At 33.7% G+C, this 21722-nt stretch overlaps 29 non-coding genes across 29 annotated transcripts; all 29 read left to right on the top strand.

Moving 5' to 3' along the window:
* The first annotated feature begins 5132 nt into the window (after nucleotides 1-5132).
* On the top strand, nucleotides 5133-5206 carry Trnan-guu (transfer RNA asparagine (anticodon GUU)). Its single transcript has one exon. It is a non-coding gene; the product is annotated as a tRNA-Asn (tRNA).
* Nucleotides 5207-5647: 441 nt separating this feature from the next.
* Trnan-guu (transfer RNA asparagine (anticodon GUU)) lies at nucleotides 5648-5721 on the top strand. The gene has a single exon. It is a non-coding gene; the product is annotated as a tRNA-Asn (tRNA).
* Nucleotides 5722-6162: 441 nt separating this feature from the next.
* On the top strand, nucleotides 6163-6236 carry Trnan-guu (transfer RNA asparagine (anticodon GUU)). The gene has a single exon. It is a non-coding gene; the product is annotated as a tRNA-Asn (tRNA).
* A 441-nt stretch (nucleotides 6237-6677) lies between these two features.
* On the top strand, nucleotides 6678-6751 carry Trnan-guu (transfer RNA asparagine (anticodon GUU)). Its single transcript has one exon. It is a non-coding gene; the product is annotated as a tRNA-Asn (tRNA).
* A 441-nt stretch (nucleotides 6752-7192) lies between these two features.
* Nucleotides 7193-7266, top strand: Trnan-guu (transfer RNA asparagine (anticodon GUU)). The gene has a single exon. It is a non-coding gene; the product is annotated as a tRNA-Asn (tRNA).
* Nucleotides 7267-7707: 441 nt separating this feature from the next.
* On the top strand, nucleotides 7708-7781 carry Trnan-guu (transfer RNA asparagine (anticodon GUU)). The gene has a single exon. It is a non-coding gene; the product is annotated as a tRNA-Asn (tRNA).
* A 441-nt stretch (nucleotides 7782-8222) lies between these two features.
* Nucleotides 8223-8296, top strand: Trnan-guu (transfer RNA asparagine (anticodon GUU)). Its single transcript has one exon. It is a non-coding gene; the product is annotated as a tRNA-Asn (tRNA).
* Nucleotides 8297-8737: 441 nt separating this feature from the next.
* Trnan-guu (transfer RNA asparagine (anticodon GUU)) lies at nucleotides 8738-8811 on the top strand. The gene has a single exon. It is a non-coding gene; the product is annotated as a tRNA-Asn (tRNA).
* A 441-nt stretch (nucleotides 8812-9252) lies between these two features.
* Trnan-guu (transfer RNA asparagine (anticodon GUU)) lies at nucleotides 9253-9326 on the top strand. Its single transcript has one exon. It is a non-coding gene; the product is annotated as a tRNA-Asn (tRNA).
* Nucleotides 9327-9767: 441 nt separating this feature from the next.
* Nucleotides 9768-9841, top strand: Trnan-guu (transfer RNA asparagine (anticodon GUU)). The gene has a single exon. It is a non-coding gene; the product is annotated as a tRNA-Asn (tRNA).
* A 441-nt stretch (nucleotides 9842-10282) lies between these two features.
* On the top strand, nucleotides 10283-10356 carry Trnan-guu (transfer RNA asparagine (anticodon GUU)). Its single transcript has one exon. It is a non-coding gene; the product is annotated as a tRNA-Asn (tRNA).
* A 441-nt stretch (nucleotides 10357-10797) lies between these two features.
* On the top strand, nucleotides 10798-10871 carry Trnan-guu (transfer RNA asparagine (anticodon GUU)). The gene has a single exon. It is a non-coding gene; the product is annotated as a tRNA-Asn (tRNA).
* Nucleotides 10872-11312: 441 nt separating this feature from the next.
* On the top strand, nucleotides 11313-11386 carry Trnan-guu (transfer RNA asparagine (anticodon GUU)). The gene has a single exon. It is a non-coding gene; the product is annotated as a tRNA-Asn (tRNA).
* A 441-nt stretch (nucleotides 11387-11827) lies between these two features.
* Nucleotides 11828-11901, top strand: Trnan-guu (transfer RNA asparagine (anticodon GUU)). Its single transcript has one exon. It is a non-coding gene; the product is annotated as a tRNA-Asn (tRNA).
* A 441-nt stretch (nucleotides 11902-12342) lies between these two features.
* Nucleotides 12343-12416, top strand: Trnan-guu (transfer RNA asparagine (anticodon GUU)). Its single transcript has one exon. It is a non-coding gene; the product is annotated as a tRNA-Asn (tRNA).
* Nucleotides 12417-12857: 441 nt separating this feature from the next.
* Nucleotides 12858-12931, top strand: Trnan-guu (transfer RNA asparagine (anticodon GUU)). The gene has a single exon. It is a non-coding gene; the product is annotated as a tRNA-Asn (tRNA).
* A 441-nt stretch (nucleotides 12932-13372) lies between these two features.
* Trnan-guu (transfer RNA asparagine (anticodon GUU)) lies at nucleotides 13373-13446 on the top strand. Its single transcript has one exon. It is a non-coding gene; the product is annotated as a tRNA-Asn (tRNA).
* A 441-nt stretch (nucleotides 13447-13887) lies between these two features.
* On the top strand, nucleotides 13888-13961 carry Trnan-guu (transfer RNA asparagine (anticodon GUU)). Its single transcript has one exon. It is a non-coding gene; the product is annotated as a tRNA-Asn (tRNA).
* Nucleotides 13962-14402: 441 nt separating this feature from the next.
* Nucleotides 14403-14476, top strand: Trnan-guu (transfer RNA asparagine (anticodon GUU)). The gene has a single exon. It is a non-coding gene; the product is annotated as a tRNA-Asn (tRNA).
* Nucleotides 14477-15432: 956 nt separating this feature from the next.
* Trnan-guu (transfer RNA asparagine (anticodon GUU)) lies at nucleotides 15433-15506 on the top strand. The gene has a single exon. It is a non-coding gene; the product is annotated as a tRNA-Asn (tRNA).
* A 441-nt stretch (nucleotides 15507-15947) lies between these two features.
* On the top strand, nucleotides 15948-16021 carry Trnan-guu (transfer RNA asparagine (anticodon GUU)). Its single transcript has one exon. It is a non-coding gene; the product is annotated as a tRNA-Asn (tRNA).
* A 441-nt stretch (nucleotides 16022-16462) lies between these two features.
* Nucleotides 16463-16536, top strand: Trnan-guu (transfer RNA asparagine (anticodon GUU)). The gene has a single exon. It is a non-coding gene; the product is annotated as a tRNA-Asn (tRNA).
* Nucleotides 16537-16977: 441 nt separating this feature from the next.
* Trnan-guu (transfer RNA asparagine (anticodon GUU)) lies at nucleotides 16978-17051 on the top strand. Its single transcript has one exon. It is a non-coding gene; the product is annotated as a tRNA-Asn (tRNA).
* Nucleotides 17052-17492: 441 nt separating this feature from the next.
* On the top strand, nucleotides 17493-17566 carry Trnan-guu (transfer RNA asparagine (anticodon GUU)). The gene has a single exon. It is a non-coding gene; the product is annotated as a tRNA-Asn (tRNA).
* A 956-nt stretch (nucleotides 17567-18522) lies between these two features.
* Trnan-guu (transfer RNA asparagine (anticodon GUU)) lies at nucleotides 18523-18596 on the top strand. The gene has a single exon. It is a non-coding gene; the product is annotated as a tRNA-Asn (tRNA).
* Nucleotides 18597-19037: 441 nt separating this feature from the next.
* On the top strand, nucleotides 19038-19111 carry Trnan-guu (transfer RNA asparagine (anticodon GUU)). Its single transcript has one exon. It is a non-coding gene; the product is annotated as a tRNA-Asn (tRNA).
* A 441-nt stretch (nucleotides 19112-19552) lies between these two features.
* Nucleotides 19553-19626, top strand: Trnan-guu (transfer RNA asparagine (anticodon GUU)). The gene has a single exon. It is a non-coding gene; the product is annotated as a tRNA-Asn (tRNA).
* A 441-nt stretch (nucleotides 19627-20067) lies between these two features.
* Trnan-guu (transfer RNA asparagine (anticodon GUU)) lies at nucleotides 20068-20141 on the top strand. The gene has a single exon. It is a non-coding gene; the product is annotated as a tRNA-Asn (tRNA).
* Nucleotides 20142-20582: 441 nt separating this feature from the next.
* Nucleotides 20583-20656, top strand: Trnan-guu (transfer RNA asparagine (anticodon GUU)). Its single transcript has one exon. It is a non-coding gene; the product is annotated as a tRNA-Asn (tRNA).
* The last annotated feature ends 1066 nt before the right edge of the window (nucleotides 20657-21722 follow it).

Here is a 21722-nt window from a genome sequence, read left to right as displayed (position 1 = left end):
ATGAAGACGAAGATATTTCTGATGTTTGGTCAGAGAAAACTGTATCTGTTGGCGATGCTGATTCTATAACAACTGTTCCGATAGAAGTTAATGTGGTGCAGCTTAATAAACAAGAAAGCCACCTTCAGGAGGAAAACAGAAAGAGAAAGATGGACAGTGATACAGAAAGTAACAATGAGATAACAGAGGATGAAATATTGAATCTAGATAATGTTAAAGATGGTAATGAAAACATCAATTCAGACAAAGATTTTTCTGATGGCAAAAAGTTAAAAATAGCCATTAATGACGCTCCTCCTGGGGACAATATTGTCACTGGGGAGAGTGAAAATGAAATTGAAATTGAGCAGTGTTGCTCTGATGATGAAATCACCTTCTTTGGTGACGAAGATGTCACCATGGAAGGTGCAAATGCAAATGAGTCTTTTGTCTGTTCTGATGGTGAAAATGACACCACAAGTAAATTTATAAGTGCCAAAATGGCCAGAAAAATTAAGAAAAAACAGAGGAGACTTGAAAGGAGATCTAGTATCAAAGTTGCTCCTAATTTGAGTGGTAAAAATGTAAGAAATGTGGTTGACAGTACAAAAAGGTAAAATGGATAAGTTCATATGTAAGATTGTTTTTCTTTTTGCAATGGTGGTTATTTGTTCTTTTAATTGTAATGGTTTAAAGAATGTAGTCAATTTTGAGAATTTTATAAGTATTATTCATGATAGAAAATTTAGTATGGTATTGTTACAAGAAACTTTCTGGGATGATGCTTATGTAAATAGTGTAAAACACTTATATGAAAGTGATATATATTGTAGTAACAGTTCACATGGTAGAAGGGGTGTGGCTGTTTTAGTGAATAATTATCTTAAAAATAAGATAAAATGTGTATATAAAGACTGTGATGGCAGATTTATTCATATAACATATGAAGAAGATGGACAATTGTTTAATGTAATTTCATTGTATGCTCCAAATGTAATTGTTGAAAGAGTTATCTTTTTTAACTTTGTTAAACAGTATACGGAAAAGTTAAATAACTTAATAATTGGTGGGGATTTTAATACTTCTCTGTCTATGTTAGACAGAGGTGGTAAAAGCAATCATGTTATAGATGAACCATGTAAAAGAATAAGTGACTTGATTGAAAATAACAATTTGTATGATGTATGGCGTACTAGAAATAAAAGTTCTAGAATATTTTCATGGAAAAGAATTTGTAATGGAGAATTACAACAAAGCAGAATCGATTATTTCCTTGTAAATAAACAGTTATCTTCTTATGTTCAGAATGTATATTATAATACTACTAGTTTAAGTGATCATTCATTTGTAATTATGAATTTTAACTGTAGTAATATTGAAAGAGGTCCTGGATTGTGGGTCCTCAATAATACATTATTATATAATGAAGAATATGTAAGAAGAGTAAAAGAAATTATATATGATGAAAAAGAAAATGAATTGTATAATAAAGATTTAATGATTTGGTGGGATAATCTTAAATATAAAATAAAGAGATATTCCCAAATTTTTTCTTCTAAAATGGCAAAAGAAAACAGAAGAGATTATTATAGATTAGAAAGGCAGATTAATATTTTATGTGAAAAGGCTGCTTGTGGTGTAGATATTGATGTAGCTAAGTTAGAAAGTTTGAAACTTGAATTGTCAGCATATGAATTAGAAAAATGTAGAGGTGCAGTACTCAGATCAAAAGCTATTTGGGCTGTTGAGTCAGATAAAAATACAAAGTATTTTTTAAATCTGGAAAAATATAAACAAGAGAATAATTCTATAAAAGAATTACTAAATGACAGTAATGAATCAGTTTATGCTACTGAAGGTATTTTAGATTTACAATATAAATTTTATAAAGAATTGTACTCATGTGTAGATACAGATAATGATAAAATGTCAGAATTGTTAGATAGTGTAGATACAAAAATAGATAATAATGATTGTAACTTTTGTGATTCTGATATTTCACACGAAGAAATTTGTAAAGCAATAAATCAAATGTCAAAAAATAAAAGTCCAGGATCTGATGGACTTACAGTTGAGTTTTACTGTCAATTTTATAATGAACTCAGACATGTATTATTTGATTTGTTTAATGTAATTGAAAAAGAAGGTGTTTTAGGTAGATCTATGAAATGTGGAGTGATTAGTCTTATATATAAAAAGAAAGGTGATAAAAAGTCTTTAAAAAATTATAGACCTATTTCATTACTACAGGTTGATTATAAAATATTAGCCAGGATAATGGCAAATAGATTTAAGGTAGTATTACCTAAGATTGTATCTAATGATCAAACATGTTGTATTATTGGTAGAGATATTTCAAATAATATTGCTAATGTAAGAGATATTATAGAACTTATTGAAAAAGATGAACTTGAAGGGTATATAATGAAAATAGATCAGGAAAAAGCATTTGACAGAGTGAGTCATAAATACTTGTTACAAATGTTAAGAAAATTTGGATTTGGTGATAGATTTGTAAAATGGATTGAAATATTTTATAATGGTATTAACAGTGCTGTAAAATGTAACGGTTTTTTGACTAAATATTTTCATATTGAAAATGGTATTAGACAAGGTTGTCCAATAAGTGCATTGTTATATGTTCTTGCTGCTGAACCTTTACATTGTAGAATTGTTAAAAATGACAAAATCAAAGGTATAAAAGTCCCTAACTGTGAAAAAGAGGGATTAATTTATCAGCATGCAGATGACACTACATTATCTTTATGTAATAAAGAATCTATACCAGGAGTTTTTAAAGAATTTGATTTATACAGTAAGGCTACTGGATCTAAAATTAATAAACAGAAGTCAGAAATTTTATGTGTTGGTAATGGAGAGTTATCAGATGTAGAAAAAAAGCAATTTGGCTTACGAATTTGTAAAGATGCTATTCAGTTACTTGGGGTTTATGTTGGTCCTAACAAATCACTGTGTGATGACATGAATTGGAAAAATAAAATAAAGAAAGTAAGAAGTCTTTTGAACATGTGGTTACAGAGACAACTTACTTTACAAGGTAGAGTCACTGTTGTAAATACATTAATGTTGTCAAGATTTTGGTACGCATTATTTGTTACATCTATGCCAGAGTGGGCATATGTAGAAATTAAAAGATTGTGTGTCAATTTTATATGGGAAAATAGATCCCATTTAGTTAAATATAGTTCTATAGTTGATGAAAAAGTTAAAGGTGGATTACAGTTGTCTGATATTAAATGTAAAATGTATGCATTTAGATTGAAATATATAGGTAGACTAATTGATGATCAGTATCATGTGTTATGGAAAGATACATTCAAATATTTTGTATCCAAAATATATGGCATGCAATTAGGATTAGAAATATTATATACAAAAATACCAAATTGTGAATTAAAATGTATTCCTATGGTTTATCGAGAAATGTGTCAAGCTTTGTACTCCCTAGGACGTAAGTTAGATTTTCAGTTAACTGTTGAAAATATATATGATCAACCTTTGTTCTGTAATCCAAAAATTGTTTTTGATGATAAAACTATTATTTGGTATGATTTCATACAAGCTGGTATTGTGACTATTAAAGATATTTGCTATGAGGTTAAGACTGGGTTTTTACCAAAAAATGCAATTGTAGATATGATTGATAATGTATGTGATTATGTAAATATTCAATATGTAATTGATAGGTATCATTGTTTATTATCTATTATACCAGAAGAATGGAAGAATACTATTGACACTAAGGTACACCATAGAAATATGGATAGAACAATAGATATATCTGTATTGATAAAAAATGTACCTTGTGACTTGAAATCTTGTAATGTTAAAAAGTTATATCAATGTTTGTTAGAAGACATAATTGAAGAGCCTATTGGGCCAACTATATGGAAAAAATTATATGCTTTAGATGAAGCAGAATTGTGTAAAATTTGGAAACATGTCTATGTGTTTTGGAAGCCCTCAAAAATGATAGAGTTGGATTATAAAGTAATACATACCTGTGTCTTTACTAATGTGAAATTAAAGAAAATTGGGCTGTCTGATTCTGAATTGTGTGATGTATGTAACAAAGAAAATGAAGATATTATGCATATATTTATAAACTGTGATGAACTAGAAGACTTTCATGATTATTTGTCTACTTTATTATGTAAAATATTTGAACATTGTGACTCTGATAAAATAAGTTTAGTACAGAGTGAAATGTTATTATTAAATGGACTCAGATGGAAAATGAAAGGCGTGAATGACCTTTTCTTAAATTTTGTATTGTCAGTAGCTAGGTTCTGTATCTTTCGGAGAAGAAATTTACTGAAAAATGGACAAAAAAATGTAAATTTGATCAAACTGTTCCAATATACATTGAAACATTATGTAACATATTTTTATGTATACCTATGTCAGCAAAACAACAAGAGCAATGTTTTTGAAAAGAACTTTCTAAAAGACAATCCAATTGTACAAGAAACAGATGATGTCTTAGTATTTGATTTGTAAATGTATGATATATAGATGACAAACCTCATTGTTTCTGTTACTGTATACATATTGATTAATGTTGTTTATATTTGATTAGTTTTATCAGTTTTAACATGTACTATATCCGATGATTTATTTTAATAAAGATAAAAAAAAAGCGCGTTCGGCTGTTAACCGAAAGGTTGGTGGTTCGAGCCCACCCAGGGACGTGGCATAATTTTTGCCAGCAGAAAATAGGGTTTTATTCTCATCTTGTTACTGACAGACCTAAGGTTATCAACAAAAAGACTTATAAATGTGTAATAGTATAGCAGTTCTGGTGGAGGACTATGTTATGGATATGTTCTGTTAAGAGTTTATGCATATTTTCGATCTATTGAAAGACATTTTTATGGATATGTTCTAGTAATTGACTAGTGGTAAAACAAACTGGGGATTTTAAATGAATAATGAAAGGCTAATGAACGCAGTCGAATTTTTGAAGATCGAGTGCATTGCATGTGACAACATCAATATATGTATAAGATAGTGTAGATTAGACCGTTATAATTAATTGGTCAATATAATTCATCCTTATGGTGTATACAGTATATGACAATATGACAAGGTAAAAACATCACTACCTTAATATTCTACAGTTTGACATGCGAGTCTCTGTGGCGCAATTGGTTAGCGCGTTCGGCTGTTAACCGAAAGGTTGGTGGTTCGAGCCCACCCAGGGACGTGGCATAATTTTTGCCAGCAGAAAATAGGGTTTTATTCTCATCTTGTTACTGACAGACCTAAGGTTATCAACAAAAAGACTTATAAATGTGTAATAGTATAGCAGTTCTGGTGGAGGACTATGTTATGGATATGTTCTGTTAAGAGTTTATGCATATTTTCGATCTATTGAAAGACATTTTTATGGATATGTTCTAGTAATTGACTAGTGGTAAAACAAACTGGGGATTTTAAATGAATAATGAAAGGCTAATGAACGCAGTCGAATTTTTGAAGATCGAGTGCATTGCATGTGACAACATCAATATATGTATAAGATAGTGTAGATTAGACCGTTATAATTAATTGGTCAATATAATTCATCCTTATGGTGTATACAGTATATGACAATATGACAAGGTAAAAACATCACTACCTTAATATTCTACAGTTTGACATGCGAGTCTCTGTGGCGCAATTGGTTAGCGCGTTCGGCTGTTAACCGAAAGGTTGGTGGTTCGAGCCCACCCAGGGACGTGGCATAATTTTTGCCAGCAGAAAATAGGGTTTTATTCTCATCTTGTTACTGACAGACCTAAGGTTATCAACAAAAAGACTTATAAATGTGTAATAGTATAGCAGTTCTGGTGGAGGACTATGTTATGGATATGTTCTGTTAAGAGTTTATGCATATTTTCGATCTATTGAAAGACATTTTTATGGATATGTTCTAGTAATTGACTAGTGGTAAAACAAACTGGGGATTTTAAATGAATAATGAAAGGCTAATGAACGCAGTCGAATTTTTGAAGATCGAGTGCATTGCATGTGACAACATCAATATATGTATAAGATAGTGTAGATTAGACCGTTATAATTAATTGGTCAATATAATTCATCCTTATGGTGTATACAGTATATGACAATATGACAAGGTAAAAACATCACTACCTTAATATTCTACAGTTTGACATGCGAGTCTCTGTGGCGCAATTGGTTAGCGCGTTCGGCTGTTAACCGAAAGGTTGGTGGTTCGAGCCCACCCAGGGACGTGGCATAATTTTTGCCAGCAGAAAATAGGGTTTTATTCTCATCTTGTTACTGACAGACCTAAGGTTATCAACAAAAAGACTTATAAATGTGTAATAGTATAGCAGTTCTGGTGGAGGACTATGTTATGGATATGTTCTGTTAAGAGTTTATGCATATTTTCGATCTATTGAAAGACATTTTTATGGATATGTTCTAGTAATTGACTAGTGGTAAAACAAACTGGGGATTTTAAATGAATAATGAAAGGCTAATGAACGCAGTCGAATTTTTGAAGATCGAGTGCATTGCATGTGACAACATCAATATATGTATAAGATAGTGTAGATTAGACCGTTATAATTAATTGGTCAATATAATTCATCCTTATGGTGTATACAGTATATGACAATATGACAAGGTAAAAACATCACTACCTTAATATTCTACAGTTTGACATGCGAGTCTCTGTGGCGCAATTGGTTAGCGCGTTCGGCTGTTAACCGAAAGGTTGGTGGTTCGAGCCCACCCAGGGACGTGGCATAATTTTTGCCAGCAGAAAATAGGGTTTTATTCTCATCTTGTTACTGACAGACCTAAGGTTATCAACAAAAAGACTTATAAATGTGTAATAGTATAGCAGTTCTGGTGGAGGACTATGTTATGGATATGTTCTGTTAAGAGTTTATGCATATTTTCGATCTATTGAAAGACATTTTTATGGATATGTTCTAGTAATTGACTAGTGGTAAAACAAACTGGGGATTTTAAATGAATAATGAAAGGCTAATGAACGCAGTCGAATTTTTGAAGATCGAGTGCATTGCATGTGACAACATCAATATATGTATAAGATAGTGTAGATTAGACCGTTATAATTAATTGGTCAATATAATTCATCCTTATGGTGTATACAGTATATGACAATATGACAAGGTAAAAACATCACTACCTTAATATTCTACAGTTTGACATGCGAGTCTCTGTGGCGCAATTGGTTAGCGCGTTCGGCTGTTAACCGAAAGGTTGGTGGTTCGAGCCCACCCAGGGACGTGGCATAATTTTTGCCAGCAGAAAATAGGGTTTTATTCTCATCTTGTTACTGACAGACCTAAGGTTATCAACAAAAAGACTTATAAATGTGTAATAGTATAGCAGTTCTGGTGGAGGACTATGTTATGGATATGTTCTGTTAAGAGTTTATGCATATTTTCGATCTATTGAAAGACATTTTTATGGATATGTTCTAGTAATTGACTAGTGGTAAAACAAACTGGGGATTTTAAATGAATAATGAAAGGCTAATGAACGCAGTCGAATTTTTGAAGATCGAGTGCATTGCATGTGACATAATCAATATATGTATAAGATAGTGTAGATTAGACCGTTATAATTAATTGGTCAATATAATTCATCCTTATGGTGTATACAGTATATGACAATATGACAAGGTAAAAACATCACTACCTTAATATTCTACAGTTTGACATGCGAGTCTCTGTGGCGCAATTGGTTAGCGCGTTCGGCTGTTAACCGAAAGGTTGGTGGTTCGAGCCCACCCAGGGACGTGGCATAATTTTTGCCAGCAGAAAATAGGGTTTTATTCTCATCTTGTTACTGACAGACCTAAGGTTATCAACAAAAAGACTTATAAATGTGTAATAGTATAGCAGTTCTGGTGGAGGACTATGTTATGGATATGTTCTGTTAAGAGTTTATGCATATTTTCGATCTATTGAAAGACATTTTTATGGATATGTTCTAGTAATTGACTAGTGGTAAAACAAACTGGGGATTTTAAATGAATAATGAAAGGCTAATGAACGCAGTCGAATTTTTGAAGATCGAGTGCATTGCATGTGACAACATCAATATATGTATAAGATAGTGTAGATTAGACCGTTATAATTAATTGGTCAATATAATTCATCCTTATGGTGTATACAGTATATGACAATATGACAAGGTAAAAACATCACTACCTTAATATTCTACAGTTTGACATGCGAGTCTCTGTGGCGCAATTGGTTAGCGCGTTCGGCTGTTAACCGAAAGGTTGGTGGTTCGAGCCCACCCAGGGACGTGGCATAATTTTTGCCAGCAGAAAATAGGGTTTTATTCTCATCTTGTTACTGACAGACCTAAGGTTATCAACAAAAAGACTTATAAATGTGTAATAGTATAGCAGTTCTGGTGGAGGACTATGTTATGGATATGTTCTGTTAAGAGTTTATGCATATTTTCGATCTATTGAAAGACATTTTTATGGATATGTTCTAGTAATTGACTAGTGGTAAAACAAACTGGGGATTTTAAATGAATAATGAAAGGCTAATGAACGCAGTCGAATTTTTGAAGATCGAGTGCATTGCATGTGACAACATCAATATATGTATAAGATAGTGTAGATTAGACCGTTATAATTAATTGGTCAATATAATTCATCCTTATGGTGTATACAGTATATGACAATATGACAAGGTAAAAACATCACTACCTTAATATTCTACAGTTTGACATGCGAGTCTCTGTGGCGCAATTGGTTAGCGCGTTCGGCTGTTAACCGAAAGGTTGGTGGTTCGAGCCCACCCAGGGACGTGGCATAATTTTTGCCAGCAGAAAATAGGGTTTTATTCTCATCTTGTTACTGACAGACCTAAGGTTATCAACAAAAAGACTTATAAATGTGTAATAGTATAGCAGTTCTGGTGGAGGACTATGTTATGGATATGTTCTGTTAAGAGTTTATGCATATTTTCGATCTATTGAAAGACATTTTTATGGATATGTTCTAGTAATTGACTAGTGGTAAAACAAACTGGGGATTTTAAATGAATAATGAAAGGCTAATGAACGCAGTCGAATTTTTGAAGATCGAGTGCATTGCATGTGACAACATCAATATATGTATAAGATAGTGTAGATTAGACCGTTATAATTAATTGGTCAATATAATTCATCCTTATGGTGTATACAGTATATGACAATATGACAAGGTAAAAACATCACTACCTTAATATTCTACAGTTTGACATGCGAGTCTCTGTGGCGCAATTGGTTAGCGCGTTCGGCTGTTAACCGAAAGGTTGGTGGTTCGAGCCCACCCAGGGACGTGGCATAATTTTTGCCAGCAGAAAATAGGGTTTTATTCTCATCTTGTTACTGACAGACCTAAGGTTATCAACAAAAAGACTTATAAATGTGTAATAGTATAGCAGTTCTGGTGGAGGACTATGTTATGGATATGTTCTGTTAAGAGTTTATGCATATTTTCGATCTATTGAAAGACATTTTTATGGATATGTTCTAGTAATTGACTAGTGGTAAAACAAACTGGGGATTTTAAATGAATAATGAAAGGCTAATGAACGCAGTCGAATTTTTGAAGATCGAGTGCATTGCATGTGACAACATCCATATATGTATAAGATAGTGTAGATTAGACCGTTATAATTAATTGGTCAATATAATTCATCCTTATGGTGTATACAGTATATGACAATATGACAAGGTAAAAACATCACTACCTTAATATTCTACAGTTTGACATGCGAGTCTCTGTGGCGCAATTGGTTAGCGCGTTCGGCTGTTAACCGAAAGGTTGGTGGTTCGAGCCCACCCAGGGACGTGGCATAATTTTTGCCAGCAGAAAATAGGGTTTTATTCTCATCTTGTTACTGACAGACCTAAGGTTATCAACAAAAAGACTTATAAATGTGTAATAGTATAGCAGTTCTGGTGGAGGACTATGTTATGGATATGTTCTGTTAAGAGTTTATGCATATTTTCGATCTATTGAAAGACATTTTTATGGATATGTTCTAGTAATTGACTAGTGGTAAAACAAACTGGGGATTTTAAATGAATAATGAAAGGCTAATGAACGCAGTCGAATTTTTGAAGATCGAGTGCATTGCATGTGACAACATCAATATATGTATAAGATAGTGTAGATTAGACCGTTATAATTAATTGGTCAATATAATTCATCCTTATGGTGTATACAGTATATGACAATATGACAAGGTAAAAACATCACTACCTTAATATTCTACAGTTTGACATGCGAGTCTCTGTGGCGCAATTGGTTAGCGCGTTCGGCTGTTAACCGAAAGGTTGGTGGTTCGAGCCCACCCAGGGACGTGGCATAATTTTTGCCAGCAGAAAATAGGGTTTTATTCTCATCTTGTTACTGACAGACCTAAGGTTATCAACAAAAAGACTTATAAATGTGTAATAGTATAGCAGTTCTGGTGGAGGACTATGTTATGGATATGTTCTGTTAAGAGTTTATGCATATTTTCGATCTATTGAAAGACATTTTTATGGATATGTTCTAGTAATTGACTAGTGGTAAAACAAACTGGGGATTTTAAATGAATAATGAAAGGCTAATGAACGCAGTCGAATTTTTGAAGATCGAGTGCATTGCATGTGACAACATCCATATATGTATAAGATAGTGTAGATTAGACCGTTATAATTAATTGGTCAATATAATTCATCCTTATGGTGTATACAGTATATGACAATATGACAAGGTAAAAACATCACTACCTTAATATTCTACAGTTTGACATGCGAGTCTCTGTGGCGCAATTGGTTAGCGCGTTCGGCTGTTAACCGAAAGGTTGGTGGTTCGAGCCCACCCAGGGACGTGGCATAATTTTTGCCAGCAGAAAATAGGGTTTTATTCTCATCTTGTTACTGACAGACCTAAGGTTATCAACAAAAAGACTTATAAATGTGTAATAGTATAGCAGTTCTGGTGGAGGACTATGTTATGGATATGTTCTGTTAAGAGTTTATGCATATTTTCGATCTATTGAAAGACATTTTTATGGATATGTTCTAGTAATTGACTAGTGGTAAAACAAACTGGGGATTTTAAATGAATAATGAAAGGCTAATGAACGCAGTCGAATTTTTGAAGATCGAGTGCATTGCATGTGACAACATCAATATATGTATAAGATAGTGTAGATTAGACCGTTATAATTAATTGGTCAATATAATTCATCCTTATGGTGTATACAGTATATGACAATATGACAAGGTAAAAACATCACTACCTTAATATTCTACAGTTTGACATGCGAGTCTCTGTGGCGCAATTGGTTAGCGCGTTCGGCTGTTAACCGAAAGGTTGGTGGTTCGAGCCCACCCAGGGACGTGGCATAATTTTTGCCAGCAGAAAATAGGGTTTTATTCTCATCTTGTTACTGACAGACCTAAGGTTATCAACAAAAAGACTTATAAATGTGTAATAGTATAGCAGTTCTGGTGGAGGACTATGTTATGGATATGTTCTGTTAAGAGTTTATGCATATTTTCGATCTATTGAAAGACATTTTTATGGATATGTTCTAGTAATTGACTAGTGGTAAAACAAACTGGGGATTTTAAATGAATAATGAAAGGCTAATGAACGCAGTCGAATTTTTGAAGATCGAGTGCATTGCATGTGACAACATCAATATATGTATAAGATAGTGTAGATTAGACCGTTATAATTAATTGGTCAATATAATTCATCCTTATGGTGTATACAGTATATGACAATATGACAAGGTAAAAACATCACTACCTTAATATTCTACAGTTTGACATGCGAGTCTCTGTGGCGCAATTGGTTAGCGCGTTCGGCTGTTAACCGAAAGGTTGGTGGTTCGAGCCCACCCAGGGACGTGGCATAATTTTTGCCAGCAGAAAATAGGGTTTTATTCTCATCTTGTTACTGACAGACCTAAGGTTATCAACAAAAAGACTTATAAATGTGTAATAGTATAGCAGTTCTGGTGGAGGACTATGTTATGGATATGTTCTGTTAAGAGTTTATGCATATTTTCGATCTATTGAAAGACATTTTTATGGATATGTTCTAGTAATTGACTAGTGGTAAAACAAACTGGGGATTTTAAATGAATAATGAAAGGCTAATGAACGCAGTCGAATTTTTGAAGATCGAGTGCATTGCATGTGACAACATCCATATATGTATAAGATAGTGTAGATTAGACCGTTATAATTAATTGGTCAATATAATTCATCCTTATGGTGTATACAGTATATGACAATATGACAAGGTAAAAACATCACTACCTTAATATTCTACAGTTTGACATGCGAGTCTCTGTGGCGCAATTGGTTAGCGCGTTCGGCTGTTAACCGAAAGGTTGGTGGTTCGAGCCCACCCAGGGACGTGGCATAATTTTTGCCAGCAGAAAATAGGGTTTTATTCTCATCTTGTTACTGACAGACCTAAGGTTATCAACAAAAAGACTTATAAATGTGTAATAGTATAGCAGTTCTGGTGGAGGACTATGTTATGGATATGTTCTGTTAAGAGTTTATGCATATTTTCGATCTATTGAAAGACATTTTTATGGATATGTTCTAGTAATTGACTAGTGGTAAAACAAACTGGGGATTTTAAATGAATAATGAAAGGCTAATGAACGCAGTCGAATTTTTGAAGATCGAGTGCATTGCATGTGACAACATCAATATATGTATAAGATAGTGTAGATTAGACCGTTATAATTAATTGGTCAATATAATTCATCCTTATGGTGTATACAGTATATGACAATATGACAAGGTAAAAACATCACTACCTTAATATTCTACAGTTTGACATGCGAGTCTCTGTGGCGCAATTGGTTAGCGCGTTCGGCTGTTAACCGAAAGGTTGGTGGTTCGAGCCCACCCAGGGACGTGGCATAATTTTTGCCAGCAGAAAATAGGGTTTTATTCTCATCTTGTTACTGACAGACCTAAGGTTATCAACAAAAAGACTTATAAATGTGTAATAGTATAGCAGTTCTGGTGGAGGACTATGTTATGGATATGTTCTGTTAAGAGTTTATGCATATTTTCGATCTATTGAAAGACATTTTTATGGATATGTTCTAGTAATTGACTAGTGGTAAAACAAACTGGGGATTTTAAATGAATAATGAAAGGCTAATGAACGCAGTCGAATTTTTGAAGATCGAGTGCATTGCATGTGACAACATCCATATATGTATAAGATAGTGTAGATTAGACCGTTATAATTAATTGGTCAATATAATTCATCCTTATGGTGTATACAGTATATGACAATATGACAAGGTAAAAACATCACTACCTTAATATTCTACAGTTTGACATGCGAGTCTCTGTGGCGCAATTGGTTAGCGCGTTCGGCTGTTAACCGAAAGGTTGGTGGTTCGAGCCCACCCAGGGACGTGGCATAATTTTTGCCAGCAGAAAATAGGGTTTTATTCTCATCTTGTTACTGACAGACCTAAGGTTATCAACAAAAAGACTTATAAATGTGTAATAGTATAGCAGTTCTGGTGGAGGACTATGTTATGGATATGTTCTGTTAAGAGTTTATGCATATTTTCGATCTATTGAAAGACATTTTTATGGATATGTTCTAGTAATTGACTAGTGGTAAAACAAACTGGGGATTTTAAATGAATAATGAAAGGCTAATGAACGCAGTCGAATTTTTGAAGATCGAGTGCATTGCATGTGACAACATCAATATATGTATAAGATAGTGTAGATTAGACCGTTATAATTAATTGGTCAATATAATTCATCCTTATGGTGTATACAGTATATGACAATATGACAAGGTAAAAACATCACTACCTTAATATTCTACAGTTTGACATGCGAGTCTCTGTGGCGCAATTGGTTAGCGCGTTCGGCTGTTAACCGAAAGGTTGGTGGTTCGAGCCCACCCAGGGACGTGGCATAATTTTTGCCAGCAGAAAATAGGGTTTTATTCTCATCTTGTTACTGACAGACCTAAGGTTATCAACAAAAAGACTTATAAATGTGTAATAGTATAGCAGTTCTGGTGGAGGACTATGTTATGGATATGTTCTGTTAAGAGTTTATGCATATTTTCGATCTATTGAAAGACATTTTTATGGATATGTTCTAGTAATTGACTAGTGGTAAAACAAACTGGGGATTTTAAATGAATAATGAAAGGCTAATGAACGCAGTCGAATTTTTGAAGATCGAGTGCATTGCATGTGACAACATCAATATATGTATAAGATAGTGTAGATTAGACCGTTATAATTAATTGGTCAATATAATTCATCCTTATGGTGTATACAGTATATGACAATATGACAAGGTAAAAACATCACTACCTTAATATTCTACAGTTTGACATGCGAGTCTCTGTGGCGCAATTGGTTAGCGCGTTCGGCTGTTAACCGAAAGGTTGGTGGTTCGAGCCCACCCAGGGACGTGGCATAATTTTTGCCAGCAGAAAATAGGGTTTTATTCTCATCTTGTTACTGACAGACCTAAGGTTATCAACAAAAAGACTTATAAATGTGTAATAGTATAGCAGTTCTGGTGGAGGACTATGTTATGGATATGTTCTGTTAAGAGTTTATGCATATTTTCGATCTATTGAAAGACATTTTTATGGATATGTTCTAGTAATTGACTAGTGGTAAAACAAACTGGGGATTTTAAATGAATAATGAAAGGCTAATGAACGCAGTCGAATTTTTGAAGATCGAGTGCATTGCATGTGACAACATCAATATATGTATAAGATAGTGTAGATTAGACCGTTATAATTAATTGGTCAATATAATTCATCCTTATGGTGTATACAGTATATGACAATATGACAAGGTAAAAACATCACTACCTTAATATTCTACAGTTTGACATGCGAGTCTCTGTGGCGCAATTGGTTAGCGCGTTCGGCTGTTCACCGAAAGGTTGGTGGTTCGAGCCCACCCAGGGACGTGGCATAATTTTTGCCAGCAGAAAATAGGGTTTTATTCTCATCTTGTTACTGACAGACCTAAGGTTATCAACAAAAAGACTTATAAATGTGTAATAGTATAGCAGTTCTGGTGGAGGACTATGTTATGGATATGTTCTGTTAAGAGTTTATGCATATTTTCGATCTATTGAAAGACATTTTTATGGATATGTTCTAGTAATTGACTAGTGGTAAAACAAACTGGGGATTTTAAATGAATAATGAAAGGCTAATGAACGCAGTCGAATTTTTGAAGATCGAGTGCATTGCATGTGACAACATCAATATATGTATAAGATAGTGTAGATTAGACCGTTATAATTAATTGGTCAATATAATTCATCCTTATGGTGTATACAGTATATGACAATATGACAAGGTAAAAACATCACTACCTTAATATTCTACAGTTTGACATGCGAGTCTCTGTGGCGCAATTGGTTAGCGCGTTCGGCTGTTAACCGAAAGGTTGGTGGTTCGAGCCCACCCAGGGACGTGGCATAATTTTTGCCAGCAGAAAATAGGGTTTTATTCTCATCTTGTTACTGACAGACCTAAGGTTATCAACAAAAAGACTTATAAATGTGTAATAGTATAGCAGTTCTGGTGGAGGACTATGTTATGGATATGTTCTGTTAAGAGTTTATGCATATTTTCGATCTATTGAAAGACATTTTTATGGATATGTTCTAGTAATTGACTAGTGGTAAAACAAACTGGGGATTTTAAATGAATAATGAAAGGCTAATGAACGCAGTCGAATTTTTGAAGATCGAGTGCATTGCATGTGACAACATCAATATATGTATAAGATAGTGTAGATTAGACCGTTATAATTAATTGGTCAATATAATTCATCCTTATGGTGTATACAGTATATGACAATATGACAAGGTAAAAACATCACTACCTTAATATTCTACAGTTTGACATGCGAGTCTCTGTGGCGCAATTGGTTAGCGCGTTCGGCTGTTAACCGAAAGGTTGGTGGTTCGAGCCCACCCAGGGACGTGGCATAATTTTTGCCAGCAGAAAATAGGGTTTTATTCTCATCTTGTTACTGACAGACCTAAGGTTATCAACAAAAAGACTTATAAATGTGTAATAGTATAGCAGTTCTGGTGGAGGACTATGTTATGGATATGTTCTGTTAAGAGTTTATGCATATTTTCGATCTATTGAAAGACATTTTTATGGATATGTTCTAGTAATTGACTAGTGGTAAAACAAACTGGGGATTTTAAATGAATAATGAAAGGCTAATGAACGCAGTCGAATTTTTGAAGATCGAGTGCATTGCATGTGACAACATCAATATATGTATAAGATAGTGTAGATTAGACCGTTATAATTAATTGGTCAATATAATTCATCCTTATGGTGTATACAGTATATGACAATATGACAAGGTAAAAACATCACTACCTTAATATTCTACAGTTTGACATGCGAGTCTCTGTGGCGCAATTGGTTAGCGCGTTCGGCTGTTAACCGAAAGGTTGGTGGTTCGAGCCCACCCAGGGACGTGGCATAATTTTTGCCAGCAGAAAATAGGGTTTTATTCTCATCTTGTTACTGACAGACCTAAGGTTATCAACAAAAAGACTTATAAATGTGTAATAGTATAGCAGTTCTGGTGGAGGACTATGTTATGGATATGTTCTGTTAAGAGTTTATGCATATTTTCGATCTATTGAAAGACATTTTTATGGATATGTTCTAGTAATTGACTAGTGGTAAAACAAACTGGGGATTTTAAATGAATAATGAAAGGCTAATGAACGCAGTCGAATTTTTGAAGATCGAGTGCATTGCATGTGACAACATCAATATATGTATAAGATAGTGTAGATTAGACCGTTATAATTAATTGGTCAATATAATTCATCCTTATGGTGTATACAGTATATGACAATATGACAAGGTAAAAACATCACTACCTTAATATTCTACAGTTTGACATGCGAGTCTCTGTGGCGCAATTGGTTAGCGCGTTCGGCTGTTAACCGAAAGGTTGGTGGTTCGAGCCCACCCAGGGACGTGGCATAATTTTTGCCAGCAGAAAATAGGGTTTTATTCTCATCTTGTTACTGACAGACCTAAGGTTATCAACAAAAAGACTTATAAATGTGTAATAGTATAGCAGTTCTGGTGGAGGACTATGTTATGGATATGTTCTGTTAAGAGTTTATGCATATTTTCGATCTATTGAAAGACATTTTTATGGATATGTTCTAGTAATTGACTAGTGGTAAAACAAACTGGGGATTTTAAATGAATAATGAAAGGCTAATGAACGCAGTCGAATTTTTGAAGATCGAGTGCATTGCATGTGACAACATCAATATATGTATAAGATAGTGTAGATTAGACCGTTATAATTAATTGGTCAATATAATTCATCCTTATGGTGTATACAGTATATGACAATATGACAAGGTAAAAACATCACTACCTTAATATTCTACAGTTTGACATGCGAGTCTCTGTGGCGCAATTGGTTAGCGCGTTCGGCTGTTAACCGAAAGGTTGGTGGTTCGAGCCCACCCAGGGACGTGGCATAATTTTTGCCAGCAGAAAATAGGGTTTTATTCTCATCTTGTTACTGACAGACCTAAGGTTATCAACAAAAAGACTTATAAATGTGTAATAGTATAGCAGTTCTGGTGGAGGACTATGTTATGGATATGTTCTGTTAAGAGTTTATGCATATTTTCGATCTATTGAAAGACATTTTTATGGATATGTTCTAGTAATTGACTAGTGGTAAAACAAACTGGGGATTTTAAATGAATAATGAAAGGCTAATGAACGCAGTCGAATTTTTGAAGATCGAGTGCATTGCATGTGACAACATCCATATATGTATAAGATAGTGTAGATTAGACCGTTATAATTAATTGGTCAATATAATTCATCCTTATGGTGTATACAGTATATGACAATATGACAAGGTAAAAACATCACTACCTTAATATTCTACAGTTTGACATGCGAGTCTCTGTGGCGCAATTGGTTAGCGCGTTCGGCTGTTAACCAAAAGGTTGGTGGTTCGAGCCCACCCAGGGACGTGGCATAATTTTTGCCAGCAGAAAATAGGGTTTTATTCTCATCTTGTTACTGACAGACCTAAGGTTATCAACAAAAAGACTTATAAATGTGTAATAGTATAGCAGTTCTGGTGGAGGACTATGTTATGGATATGTTCTGTTAAGAGTTTATGCATATTTTCGATCTATTGAAAGACATTTTTATGGATATGTTCTAGTAATTGACTAGTGGTAAAACAAACTGGGGATTTTAAATGAATAATGAAAGGCTAATGAACGCAGTCGAATTTTTGAAGATCGAGTGCATTGCATGTGACAACATCAATATATGTATAAGATAGTGTAGATTAGACCGTTATAATTAATTGGTCAATATAATTCATCCTTATGGTGTATACAGTATATGACAATATGACAAGGTAAAAACATCACTACCTTAATATTCTACAGTTTGACATGCGAGTCTCTGTGGCGCAATTGGTTAGCGCGTTCGGCTGTTAACCGAAAGGTTGGTGGTTCGAGCCCACCCAGGGACGTGGCATAATTTTTGCCAGCAGAAAATAGGGTTTTATTCTCATCTTGTTACTGACAGACCTAAGGTTATCAACAAAAAGACTTATAAATGTGTAATAGTATAGCAGTTCTGGTGGAGGACTATGTTATGGATATGTTCTGTTAAGAGTTTATGCATATTTTCGATCTATTGAAAGACATTTTTATGGATATGTTCTAGTAATTGACTAGTGGTAAAACAAACTGGGGATTTTAAATGAATAATGAAAGGCTAATGAACGCAGTCGAATTTTTGAAGATCGAGTGCATTGCATGTGACAACATCCATATATGTATAAGATAGTGTAGATTAGACCGTTATAATTAATTGGTCAATATAATTCATCCTTATGGTGTATACAGTATATGACAATATGACAAGGTAAAAACATCACTACCTTAATATTCTACAGTTTGACATGCGAGTCTCTGTGGCGCAATTGGTTAGCGCGTTCGGCTGTTAACCGAAAGGTTGGTGGTTCGAGCCCACCCAGGGACGTGGCATAATTTTTGCCAGCAGAAAATAGGGTTTTATTCTCATCTTGTTACTGACAGACCTAAGGTTATCAACAAAAAGACTTATAAATGTGTAATGGTATAGCAGTTCTGGTGGAGGACTATGTTATGGATATGTTCTGTTAAGAGTTTATGCATATTTTCGATCTATTGAAAGACATTTTTATGGATATGTTCTAGTAATTGACTAGTGGTAAAACAAACTGGGGATTTTAAATGAATAATGAAAGGCTAATGAACGCAGTCGAATTTTTGAAGATCGAGTGCATTGCATGTGACAACATCAATATATGTATAAGATAGTGTAGATTAGACCGTTATAATTAATTGGTCAATATAATTCATCCTTATGGTGTATACAGTATATGACAATATGACAAGGTAAAAACATCACTACCTTAATATTCTACAGTTTGACATGCGAGTCTCTGTGGCGCAATTGGTTAGCGCGTTCGGCTGTTAACCGAAAGGTTGGTGGTTCGAGCCCACCCAGGGACGTGGCATAATTTTTGCCAGCAGAAAATAGGGTTTTATTCTCATCTTGTTACTGACAGACCTAAGGTTATCAACAAAAAGACTTATAAATGTGTAATAGTATAGCAGTTCTGGTGGAGGACTATGTTATGGATATGTTCTGTTAAGAGTTTATGCATATTTTCGATCTATTGAAAGACATTTTTATGGATATGTTCTAGTAATTGACTAGTGGTAAAACAAACTGGGGATTTTAAATGAATAATGAAAGGCTAATGAACGCAGTCGAATTTTTGAAGATCGAGTGCATTGCATGTGACAACATCAATATATGTATAAGATAGTGTAGATTAGACCGTTATAATTAATTGGTCAATATAATTCATCCTTATGGTGTATACAGTATATGACAATATGACAAGGTAAAAACATCACTACCTTAATATTCTACAGTTTGACATGCGAGTCTCTGTGGCGCAATTGGTTAGCGCGTTCGGCTGTTAACCGAAAGGTTGGTGGTTCGAGCCCACCCAGGGACGTGGCATAATTTTTGCCAGCAGAAAATAGGGTTTTATTCTCATCTTGTTACTGACAGACCTAAGGTTATCAACAAAAAGACTTATAAATGTGTAATAGTATAGCAGTTCTGGTGGAGGACTATGTTATGGATATGTTCTGTTAAGAGTTTATGCATATTTTCGATCTATTGAAAGACATTTTTATGGATATGTTCTAGTAATTGACTAGTGGTAAAACAAACTGGGGATTTTAAATGAATAATGAAAGGCTAATGAACGCAGTCGAATTTTTGAAGATCGAGTGCATTGCATGTGACAACATCAATATATGTATAAGATAGTGTAGATTAGACCGTTATAATTAATTGGTCAATATAATTCATCCTTATGGTGTATACAGTATATGACAATATGACAAGGTAAAAACATCACTACCTTAATATTCTACAGTTTGACATGCGAGTCTCTGTGGCGCAATTGGTTAGCGCGTTCGGCTGTTAACCGAAAGGTTGGTGGTTCGAGCCCACCCAGGGACGTGGCATAATTTTTGCCAGCAGAAAATAGGGTTTTATTCTCATCTTGTTACTGACAGACCTAAGGTTATCAACAAAAAGACTTATAAATGTGTAATAGTATAGCAGTTCTGGTGGAGGACTATGTTATGGATATGTTCTGTTAAGAGTTTATGCATATTTTCGATCTATTGAAAGACATTTTTATGGATATGTTCTAGTAATTGACTAGTGGTAAAACAAACTGGGGATTTTAAATGAATAATGAAAGGCTAATGAACGCAGTCGAATTTTTGAAGATCGAGTGCATTGCATGTGACAACATCAATATATGTATAAGATAGTGTAGATTAGACCGTTATAATTAATTGGTCAATATAATTCATCCTTATGGTGTATACAGTATATGACATACCCAACTATATCAGTCCTATTCAGGACCGATAACTCTGTCGATAAATATTGTCGGGTATACAATGTTGTTGAAATCAGAGCAAGGACGTATATTAGTTATACGTCCTTGATCAGAGCAATTGTATTATATGTCTTTGTTGAAATGTATACAATAACAAAATTTTTAACACAAGTTTAACTTTATATCGATTTATTGAATGCCTGGATTTTGCTTAAAATATTGAATTAAAAAAATAAATAATAAAATCATATTCAATGAAATCTCGTTTAATTTTTTACGAAATAATACAAAATAAAGAAACATAAATATTAGTTTGATTATCTTTTAAAGCAAAAATTATTTTTTTAAAGATTTTTTTTTATAATATTCATATTTTCTTTAAGTTTATTATGATACATACTTCTTCTGGTTTGACACGGGGAAGAGAAGATATTTATTTGTACAGTTATGAAAACTTTTGTATATCACAAAATTTAAACTCTGGTAATACATGTATACACAGGATGTTTAATGTCACCTGGTTGCTTTTGGTTGGCACGTCTACCTGACAATATATTGTTATGTAACATTACATCCAAAGTCAGAGTTCACCTGTTCGTCAAGTGATGGGATTTTGAAGGTATGGAATATTTATCTATAATAATTGTTGGGATTTTTTTCTCTCTTGGGACGTAA

The sequence above is a fragment of the Mytilus californianus genome, unplaced genomic scaffold (assembly GCF_021869535.1).
Source record: "Mytilus californianus isolate M0D057914Y unplaced genomic scaffold, xbMytCali1.0.p SCAF_1, whole genome shotgun sequence".
NCBI lineage: Eukaryota > Metazoa > Mollusca > Bivalvia > Mytilida > Mytilidae > Mytilus > Mytilus californianus.
The sequence above is the reverse complement of the archived record's forward strand: the minus strand, read 5'-3'. Positions and strand labels throughout refer to the sequence as shown.